The following is a 12500-nucleotide window of genomic DNA, read 5'->3' as shown; positions in this document are numbered from 1 at the left end:
GTTGTAATCCAATCCCAGTTGAACGGCAGCCAACGTGTTTCTTGACAGGGCATTGGCAATGGGATTCATTTTACCAGAGACGTGTTGAAGGGTGCAATTATATTCAGCCACGGCAGAGAGATGTCAGCGTTGACGGGCGGACCAGGCGTCAGACTGTCGAGTGAAGGCATACACCAGAGGCATGTAGTCTGTGCGAATGACAAAGGGCATACCTTCTAAGAAATGGCGAAAGTGACGGGCACCCAAGTGCACCGCCAGCAATTCGCGATCGAAGGTAAAATAACCCGATTCAGCCTTAGACAGTTTTCTGCTGAAGAAGGCCAATGGGCAGGGTGAGCCGTTGACCACCAGTTCGAGTACTGCACCAATAGTGACGTCGCTGGCATCGGTGGAGAGAAGGAGAAGGGCTTGTGGGATGGGAAAAGTGAGAGCAGCAGCGGTTGATAGGGCCTTCTTTGCATTGCAGAAGGCCGCTTCTTGAAGGGGACCCCACTTAAGGTCTTTTGGCTTACCCATGAGGGATGCGGAGAGGGGAGCAAGAGTGACGGCAATGGCTGGCAGAAAACGATGATAATAGTTAATCATGCCCAAGAATTCCTGCAGAGCTTTGACGGTCGAGGGCGTGGGGAAGTTCTGAACGGCTGCTACCTTCTCAGAAGGGGATGGACTCCTTCAGGAGTGATGCGGTGCCCTAAGAACGACACTTCGTTGGCACCAAAGGTACACTTGTCGTACCGGACTACAAGGCCATTTTGTTGTAGACGGTCGAGCACGATGCGCAAGTGACGGAGGTGTTCCTCTTTTGAGGAAGAGAACACAAGTATGTCGTCCACATAACATACACAGAAGGGGAGGTCCCCTAAGATGAGAGGTTGGAAAGTGGCCCCAGCATTACGAAGGCCAAAACAGGAGTAATTGAAGGTGCATGCACCAAACGGAGTGGTGATGGCGGTCTTGGGGATGTCTTCTGGGTTCATAGGCACCTGATAATACCCCTTCAGGAGGTCGAGAGTGGAGAAAACCTTCGCTTTGTGCAGGTAGGATGGTCACGTCGGAGATGTTTGGGAGGGGGTAGTGATCCGGTTCTGTTTACATGTTCAGGCACCTTTAATCCCCGCATGGACGGAGGGAGCTGTGTTTCCTTAGAACGATTTGTAAGGGTGACGACCATGGGCTGGGGGCCTTTTGGCAAAGGGCATTTTCTCCATTTCGGAGAACGTCTGTTTGGCGCTTGCCATTCGATCCGGTGCCAGACGTCTGAATTTTGCGAAGACTACTTACACTTTTTTTGGCCACTGACAATCCTTGGCACATTTCTTCGCGGCTGCCCCGAATCTGTAGTGGTAGTAGCAAAACTACAGCCGATGGGCGGCAGTAAGTGGCTGTAGAAGTCGTTGGTTGGGTGGGGGGTGATGGGTGGCTTTGTCGCTGCTCCAGCACGTCACGGGATAGGCGTGTATGTCCTACGGCATTCACGTCAGCTTCGGTTGACATTGAATAGGCATCCTCTTTGTCAGGAGTGGAGGCGTTGATGGAGGTCTTGAAGGTCGTGAAGTGGCTGTCCATAAGGGCGTCAGCTTTGGTCATCCAGTCTTTGTGGGTAAACTATCGACATCGGGTATGGCAGCACGTATAGGTTCAGGTAAACGGCGTATCAAAAGGGCACGAAGTAGGTTCACCTCACGAGGAGAGCCATCTGCGGCAGGTTGCAGACGAGCGATACTGGTCATTTCCCTGAGGGCGAGCGAAGCCCTTTGGTCGCCCAACAGTTGTTGAGAGAGCGGAAAAAGCTTTGCTATACGGGTGGCTGGCGACGGCGAGTGCTGCTGCAGAAGGTATGTTTTGAGGGCATCATACGCTATTGGCATGTCTCCTTGTTCCAGAAGCCAGTCGGATATTTCCAGGAAGGTATCCTCGGGTATCGCTGCGAGAACATAATCTGCTCTGGTGGTTGAGCGAGTCACGCCCTAGATGAGGAACTGGACTTCTGCGCGCTGAAACCAAGCAAACGCCTCTCCGCTGGCGAACGTTGAAAGTTTCAATGGGGCAGCGCCAACTTCCGTGGAGTCCGCCATAGTACCAATGATAGGGGGGGGGGGGGTGGAAGGCAGGAGGAGCGAGTCGACTTCCGGGGTCACCAATGTGACGGGCCGAGAGAGGCTGTGACTAAGTAGGCAGGATGAAAGCAACTGAGTAACTTTATTACAGAACATCAGTTTATATATACATAAAGTCCAAGCAAAAAGGACATAAAAACATAACAGGCAGTTTCATGTTCAACCAACAACCGGTTCTGTTAACAGTTAACGGTGAGAAAAACAGACATGTTTATATCAGTGGGAAGGGAGAGTGAAGATACAAAGCATAATATATACAAAAAAAAAGAAATGTCGTTACTATGTACTATCGTGTGACACACGGTTGGTACAATATCATCTATATGAAAAAGTCCTTCAACCTAAGATTCCCTCATTGAATTCGTTTCGTTTGACTCTTGCCCTCGGCTTGTTAAATGTTACTTCCATAATCACTACAGCAGATTTCGGAACTCTCTCTCTCTCTCTCTCTCTCTCTCTCTCTCTCTCTCTCTCTCTCTCTCTCTCTCTAATCCAACAGTACAATGGCACATCCATATGAAGATTAGTTTCCTATTAAAGGTTTAAAGGCCACTCATAAAGGGCAGAGGCAAGGGATAGTGACATTGCCCTATCATTCAGGACAATGCTCTAGAGACTGACCATATTATATACATACATACATATATATATATATATATATATATATATATATATATATATATATATATATATATATATATATATATATATATATATATATATATATATATATATATATATATACATATATTACATATATATAGATATATATACATATATATATATATATATATATATATATATATATATATATATATATATATATATATATATATATATATATATATATATACATATATATACATGGTACACCGACAATTCCGCACTGGATAATTCAGCGCAGACAATTCAGCGCCGCCAATTCAGCGAATGACAATTCAGCTTAGAATCAATTCAGCGCATGACAATTCGGCGCCAAAAGGCACACACTGTTCAGTGAATGACAATTCAGCACAGTAACAAGTCAGCATAAGGGATAAAAAGGGATATAAAAGATTTATTAAATTTACATATTAAAAATAATACATACAGTATATGTAAAAAGAAATGAATTAATTTATTTCTGCAATTCAATGAGGTAGCTTATATTTTGTAAGTATTCCAACTTATCAAATCGACTTCCATACTCATTAACAAGCGTTTTTATTGCCTTAGCTGTCCTTTGGTATTTTGGGTTTTTTCTACCATCGTCGTGTCCAGCTCTTATTCTCAGTATCCTTTTCTCTATGCTATCTTGCTCTAGTTTAAGAAACTCGACAAACTTATAAAAGGTTGGATGGTTATGACCCAATGTTAACAGAAGACTTCGGTGCCACCCTTCTAATGAATTATTGGTCTTAAGTAGGTCGCCCTGCACTCGATCAAAAACAGTCCATAACTCGGGTTTAAAAACGGCATCTCTTCTACGACGACGGAATGGACGACCAATCCATGTGTCCTCGAAATAATTTGTTAACTCTTCCAATTCCGGAGGCATAACATGATTCAAACACATTACAAACATCGTCAGCAGGCACAAAAGCTAAGGCCACCAACATCTTACAGTGTCGACGAGTATGTTCGTCACTTACATAAATCTGGGTAAGATTCAATGCCTGTATTTTTCTCCATATACACTGAGCAAGGTGGAAAAAACAACCGCTTATTTGCGTTCCTACAAAAACTCTTGAAAATGCATTTTGGAAAGCCTTTTCAAAATCACATAGCATAGTGGCTGGCGTCAGATCCGGGTATAGATTCAAAATAGTTCTTAATGCCTTTTCATATGAATCCTCTGTCTTATTTTGCAATAGTATATATATCACTGGAAAAACACATCCTTCACAAAGCATATGAATAACATAAAGTTGGTGGAAAAGGCACGGAGCTACCTTAAATGTACCATCTGCAAGCCAGTTTTTGTATTCTTTGAGGAGTTCAACATTTTTTTCTAGTCGAAAAGATAAACATTCTATTGGTATCTTCAACCCCAGAATCGTGCAATAAAAAAGGTTCTCCACTGTGTGTTACACGCAAATGTTCAGGTAATACAATATCACTGACATCATTAGGTGCTGGAATTGGCTCACCATCTCTTTTTCGTCGGCGCTGAACAGTCCGTAGTAATGAAGTTTATACTTAGGGAGTAAAACCGTAGCTTCATCTGGCAAAGAGACTTGAGTTTCTTGAATTATTCTTCTTGGGACATCATTAGATGCACTGGCTCGTTCACGTAGGCCAGAAACCATCTTCTTCATTGCTGATACTGCTGGCTGAGGCACATGAGTATGGGCCTTTACATCTTCCCACAAGTTTCCGTTGACATGGATTCGACCTTTGCATCTGTCTTGTGTACAACGCCAAGACTTTTCCATTCCCAAGTTTTCTATCCAAACGATAGCAAAATCCATTTAATAGAATATGCTCGCGTCCTTTCTCCGATAAAATCCGCTCCATAAGGCTGGCTTTTCAGTTTTAACTAAGCAAATGTTTATAAACAACTGTATTCCAGAAAAGGGAATATATACCGTCCTATAACTTTCTTTATTTATTCAGTGGTTGTTATTGTTAACAACCATGAATTACAACAGTAACGGTTGTAATAATAATAATAATAATAATAATAATAATAATAATAATAATAATAATAATGATAATGACAATGATAATAATAAGAAAAATAATCTTTATATGCTAATTATAAGATAAGGGTGAATGTGTGTGCATTTTTGCACTGAATTGTCCTAGTGCTGATTTATCGTTGTGCTAAATTGTCATGCGCTGAATTGATTCTAAGCTGAATTGTCATTCGCTGAATTGGCAGCGCTGAACTGTCGGCGCTGAACTGTCCTGCGCGGAATCGTCGGCACACGATATACATATATATATATATATATATATATATATATATATATATATATATATATATATATATATATATATATATATATATATATATATATATATGATCAGCGCCTAAGGCTCCTCTTCACGCAAGCTAGGACCAGGGAGGTTTAAAGGTTTAAAGGACTCTCATGAATGACAGAGGCAATGGATAGTGACATTACCCTATCATGCAGGACAATGCTCTGGAGACTAACCATGTTATATACATATGATCAGCACCCAAGCCCACTCTCCACCCAAGCTAGGACCAGGGAGGGCCGGCAATGGGCGATGATGATTCAGCAGATAGACCAAAAGAGCTCCCACCCCCATCCTTAACTCTCAAAGATGGTGAGGTAGCAGCAACTAAAGGAACTAGCGAGTTTGAGGGGAGTTCGAACCGTAGTCTGGCGATCAACAGGCAAGGACGTTACTAACAAGCCGCCACAACCCTATTTCAGTTGTTTTACACAAATTAGCACCTAAAAGATAAATGAAAATCCAATTTCTCAATATTCATACATCATGCATCGGGGTATGACTTTTAGTAACCATTTAAGAATAAAAAAATAATCTTCAAATATTTATTACAAAACTTTTTGAGAAAATTTAATATCAAAGAGCTGTAAATTGTTGTTAGACTTCATTCATTCCTTTAACAGCCCAGATAGTTCTACAATGGAGGATTTTCCGGTTACAGCTCATTTTTCCTTTACCTACACATACACAGAATAGTTTTGGCCTATTCTTCTAACAATCTTCTCTTTCCCTTTACAACTGACAACACTGAGATGACCGAAAATTTCTTCTTTACTGCGGGTAATTTTGCCTTAGATAGGGGTAATGACAGTTTTAATTTTGATATCCTTAATTTCAAATGATATTAATTATCTATTAATTTCACCGGTAAAAAACACTGGTATTTTCTCCATTCAAATGGATGAAACAAATGATGTTGCAAACAATGCCCAATTAATGGTATAAATCCGGTACAAAGAAGAATGGGAAATTGAAGAAGATCTACTTACATGCAGAGAGTGCTGTCCACTTCAAACGACAAGAAATGTTTATGGATGTATTTTGAAAAGTTGATGCCTTTTTGATGAACCAGATATGTAACTAGATTGTCTGTTAGGCTATCTGTCTGCTGTGTGTGTCTTCCATACTTATGTTAACATCACCACAAATTCAATAGCTTTCCTTTCATCTGTCTGTCAGGCTTTATGTCTGTTAGTGTGTGTCTTCCACACTTATCTCACCATCACAAATACAATAGATTTCCTTTCATCTGTCTGTTACGCTATCTGTCTCCGTGTGTGTCTTCCATTCTTATGTTAACATCACCACAATTACCATAGCTTTCCTTTCATCTGTCTGTTAGGCTTTATGTCTGTTAGTGTGTGTCTTCCATACTTATCTCACCATCACAAATACAATAGTCTTTCTTTTATTGTCTGTTAGGCTATCTGTCTGTCAGTGTGTGTCTTCCACGCTTATCTCACCATCACCACAAATTCAATAGCTTTCCTTTCATCTGTCTGTTAGGCTATGTCTGTCAGTGTGTCTTCCACACTTATCTCATCATCACCACAAATGCAATAGCTTTCCTTTCATCTGTCTGTTAGGCTTTATGTCTGTTAGTGTGTGTCTTCCACACTTATCTCACCATCACCACAAATTCAATAGCTTTCCTTTCATTTGTCTGTTAGGCTATCTGTCTGTCAGTGTGTGTCTTCCATACTTATGTTAACATCACAAATTCAATAGCTTTCCTTTCATCTGTTTGTTAGGCTATGTCTGTCAGTGTGTCTTCCACACTTATCTCATCATCACCACAAATGTAATAGCTTTCCTTTCATCTGTCTGTTAGGCTTTATGTCTGTCAGTGTGTGTCTTCCACACTTATCTCACCATCACCACAAATTCAATAGCTTTCCTTTCATCTGTCTGTTAGGCTATCTGTCTGTCTGTGTGTGTCTTCCATTCTTATGTTAACATCACAAATTCAATAGCTTTCCTTTTATTGTCCGTTAGGCTTTATGTCTGTCAGTGTGTGTCTTCCACACTTATCTCACCATCACCACAAATACAATAGTTTCTCCTTTCGTTTGTCTGTTAGGCTATCTGTCTGTTAGTGTGTTACTGTAAGTCTGACATACTTGTTTTACCATCACCACAAATACAATAGCTTTCCTTTCGTTTGTCTATTAGGCTATTTATCTGTTAACGCATCTCTTTCATGTCGATCTTGCTATCACCAAAAATATTCTTCTAGTCAAACTTAATTCTTTTGCAGCATATTTTCCACAAATGCCGCTCCATCAGAGCCCACTTTATTGATATTTTGGGAAGAAGTGATATTCTGGGCCCATGATTCTGTCTTATTTTTATATATATATATATATATATATATATATATATATATATATATATATATATATATATATATATATATATATATATATATATATATATATATATATATATATATATATATATATATATATTTATATATATATATATATATATATATATATATATAGAGAGAGAGAGAGAGAGAGAGAGAGAGAGAGAGAGAGAGAGAGAGAGAGAGAGAGAGAGAGAGAGAGCACATATAGTATATACTGATTTCAATAGCCCCTCGATATCTTATCAAATTACAAATTAAAACCATGATACCTTTAACAACACTTTTAAGAGTTTTATAATAATCTAAATAAGATTAACGTTTTATTTAACACTTTTAAAATTAAAAAATAGAACATTATGGTAAACAAATACAGAAAAGAACATAAAAGAAAGTCCAGGTACCAAAACCCAATCGAAGTACGTATAGGGGAGAAAGGAAAATGGTTTGCAGAAGTCAAATGGATTTGAGGAGGAAAGGGTTGAGAGGGGAAGAGAGGGGAAATCCCTTGGAGGAGGAGGAAGAAGAGGAGGAGGAGGAGGAGGAGGAGGAGGAGAAGGAGGAGAAGGAGAAGGAGGAGAAGGAGAAGGAGGAGGATGGATGAGGTCAACTTTCCAAGAAACTGGAAGAGAAAGTGACCAATGAAAGAGAGTTCTAGCATTTCCGTGCGTGACAGCTACATTCCTTCATCTCTCTCTCTCTCTCTCTCTCTCTCTCTCTCTCTCTCTCTCTCTCTCTCTCTCTCTCTCTCTCTCTCTCACAGACAAACCTCACCGAAACTAAGGGGCCATCTATCATATCCCAAGAGCAAGACCCTATCATCAGCATTATAGTTTTTGGTTGAATTTGGTCAAACTTATGGAGTTGAAAGCTCGGTCGGCCCCAAGTGAACTGGAAGGAGCTGGAAGACCCACTCCAGGAAAAACTGGAAGGATTTTAAAATGAGAGAAGAGAGAGAGAGAGATCTGATTCCAAGAAGGACTGGGCTGTTCCAGGCAGAGACTGGGAATCTATGTCACAGCATCCAGTGGCAATTAGGAATTGAGTGCTTCTGGGATTGGGAATATTCCAGGTGAACCAAAGGGTATATTCATATTGGGAGTGAATTTCTATGGGCCAAGAAGAAATCTATTACCAAATTTAAATGTTAGGTTTTATATTGGATGATCTTATAAGGTTTATAATTTTTCTATGAGAATACATTTTATATATATATATATATATATATATATATATATATATATATATATATATATATATATATATATATATATATATATATGTGTGTGTGTGTGTGTGTATCACATACAAACAAATATAAACGCATGTAAAAATATACATATATATGTATAAATTCGAATGTATATGTGTATATACATACATATTCAAACATACAGTGTTTACATATACACTGTACAGTATATATCTAAACATATATATATATATATACATATATATATATATATATTTATTTATTTATTTGTAGAGATATAGATATCTATATATTAAATATATATATATATATATATATATATATATATATATATATATATATATATTATATATATACAAATATATATAAAGATAATGAATTATGGGTTTCTAAATAGACCGAAATTTGCAAGTAACTGTGACACAAGATTAATCCTAAAATCCCTTTAGCCAGCAAGTAAAAATGCATCCTAAACTGCACGCTAAAACAACACGCATTAAGTAAATGCATAAATAAATTAATTCATTTAGTGGTTTACTTTATATTAGAATAAATTCATTCATCGATTTATTAAATTTGAAGTTGATTCATAACATAAAAAAAAATTAAATTCAAATATGGAAGACGCTCAGACACATGGCCGCTCAAACCAGACCGATAAGGTCTCTTTCAAGACATTCTACCAATTATAGCTTAATTACATGTATTAACCCATTTCTGAGTGGTGAAGGGGTTTGTGCATCGCTATGATAGCAAAGATGTACTAGTCAGGGCTACCTATACTAGGTTGGTTTGCTCTGACCGATCAGAAAAGTTGGCCAGCGTGGTGATGAAAACTGGCCAAACCCCAGACATGGATAGAAAAATGTCTGAGTGTTTTGTCCTGCAGTGGTCTTGAAACGACTGCATTTGTTGTTATTGTTGTTGTTTTGTTTGTATGCATGTCTGTATGTACACACTCACACACATATATATACATATATATATATATATATATATATATATATATATATATATATATATATCAAACATTATTAATATATATATATAAAACCATCGTCGTCATCATTAGCCGTTGTTGGCCCACAGCAGGAAAAAGGCCTCAGACATGTCCTTCCACACGTTTCTGTATATATATATATATATATATATATATATATATATATATATATATATATATAATATACATATTCAAATATATATATATATATGTATTTATATATATATATATATATATATATATATATATATATATATATATATATATATATAACACCCACATAATTTTCAAACAGGTATTACAAGCAGACTGAAAAAGGGGGACGAGAAAGTAATAAAATAACAGTGGCGGGGAGCTTTGCACAAAAATCCACCTTCCGTGAAACGTAACAAGATCACGAGGGCGAACTAAGGACGCAGTTCATAAATATGGCGAAAACAGGGGTTGCCACAATGGATGGTCAGATGGCATTGTGGTCACGTTAAAGAGAGAGAGAGAGAGAGAGAGAGAGAGAGAGAGAGAGAGAGAGAGAGAGAGAGAGAGTAAAAAGGAAATTTAAAAAATCTGTAATGAGAAGGAAAGTTGAAACGAAAAAGGAGAGAGAGAGAGAGAGAGAGAGAGAGAGAGAGAGAGAGAGAGAGAGAGAGAGAGAGAGAGAGAGAGAGACTAAAAATTAAATGTAGACCGTCTGGAATGAGAAAGAAAATTGAAACGAAAAAGGTGGTGTAAAAGGAGAGAGAGAGAGAGAGAGAGAGAGAGAGAGAGAGAGAGAGAGAGAGAGAGAGAGAGAGAGAGACACTAATAATGAAATGTAGACCGTCTGGAATGAGAAGGAAAATTGAAATGAAAAAGGTGGTGTAAAAGGAGAAAACGAGAGAGAGAGAGAGAGAGAGAGAGAGGAGAGAGAGAGAGAGAGAGAGAGAGAGAGAGAGAGAGAGACTAAAAGTGAAATGTAAACAATCTGGAATGCGAAGGAAAATTGAAACGAATAAGGTTTTATAAAAGAGGAGAGAGAGAGAGAGAGAGAGAGAGAGAGAGAGAGAGAGAGAGAGAGAGAGATCAACCACCATACAACCCTAAAATTAATATTAAAAGACCAGAGTATAAGTATAATTGAAGCTTTAAAACCAAAAACAAACAATACGAGACTAAAAGCTTACTAAATACAAGTCAAAATAAAACAATATTTTATATATGAAATATAACTAAAAGTTGAAAGTTAAAATTAAATGACAGTTGCACTTATTTAATAGGAGAAAATATATTCATTTGAATAAACCCCATTGCAAAGCCACAAGGCTTTAGTTTTTGATGTATGATACAATAATCCTTAATCGCATTATATGGTCATTCATCGCCCTCTCTTTTCAAAAGCAGATGTCGCTCATATGGAACATTGAATAAGAATTTCATGTCTTTCGTTACATGCAAATGAAATAGATATATCCATGACTGCCCACGATACAATAATATCTGTTTGTTTAATCCTTATATTTTCTAAGGAACGTTAACAAACCAGTCATATGTTTCCGATGCAAATTAACTCTTTGAGAATCAAATAACCTTCAACTTTCTTTGTTTATAGAAGTTCAAAGAGCATTTTTAACTATTCTGATCCTTAATATTTATTCGGTTTATTTGATTTATTCATTCACGCTGAGAGTCGTATTTGAAACCAAAATGGAATAAACAAATTGAATAAATGAGGTAAACTCAATGTATAATGAAGGATAAATGTCTGGCTCTATATTTATGATTTTTCACATTTAAACGTGTTTATAAACATATTCATATATTAAAATTATGATAATGATAATACAGTAATAATAATAAAAATCCTATTAATAATAATAATAATAATGATGATTATTATTATCATTATTATCATCATCATCATATTAATAATAATAATAATTATTATTATTATTATTATTATCATCATTATAATTATTAATATTATTATCATTATTTCTGTGACTATTGCAGGTCATTGACTTCAAGGATATCAAATAAATTATAATCATCACGAGAGAGAGAGAGAGAGAGAGAGAGAGAGAGAGAGAGAGAGAGAGAGAGAGAGAGAGAGAGAGAGAGAGAGAGAGAGAATTATTAATTCAGTTTAAATATGGAAAGCCACATAATACTACATGTTTAACACCCACACTTGGGGAGAGAGAGAGAGAGAGAGAGAGAGAGAGAGAGAGAGAGAGAGAGAGAGAGAGAGAGAGAGAGAGAGAGAATGACCTCATAAATAAAATGCTTCATCATCAGACCTATTTGACTTTTAAAGACTTTAAATATACACCTAAAAGAAGCATTCTCTCCTCTATGGTAACTTCTTTTTCTTCTTCTTCTTCTTCTTCTTCTTCTTATTATTATTATTATTATTATTATTATTATTATCATTATTATTATTATTAGTAGTAGTAGTAGTAGTAGTATTGTTAACACAAAAATATGAATGGAACCATAGTAAAAACTCTACTGAGAGTAACTTTTTCACTAGAGCGATACGGGTGTGTACACACACTAAAAAAAAAAAAAAAAAAAAAAAAAAAACATGTAAATAAAAATCCATTCCAGGATAAGGTCCTGGAAATCCAGGGACCCTATCTAGTGCCACATAAGAATTCGCGTAAAACTCCCTCTTAGAATTTCTCGTAAAAAAAGACTTCGACTCCATATACATACGCTTCGCTCTATCACCGAAGAGGGTGATGGTAGCTTCTAGAATTTTACCGGCCATACCCAAAACTATCTTTGCATTGGAAGGTCAAAATGGCGTGACTTTAGAATGCTTTTGAAGGAAAGTAAATTGGTTTGATAGCAAGCAAAGGC

Source organism: Palaemon carinicauda, chromosome 13 (genome assembly GCF_036898095.1).
Source record: "Palaemon carinicauda isolate YSFRI2023 chromosome 13, ASM3689809v2, whole genome shotgun sequence".
Taxonomy (NCBI): domain Eukaryota; kingdom Metazoa; phylum Arthropoda; class Malacostraca; order Decapoda; family Palaemonidae; genus Palaemon; species Palaemon carinicauda.
The sequence above is the reverse complement of the archived record's forward strand: the minus strand, read 5'-3'. Positions refer to the sequence as shown.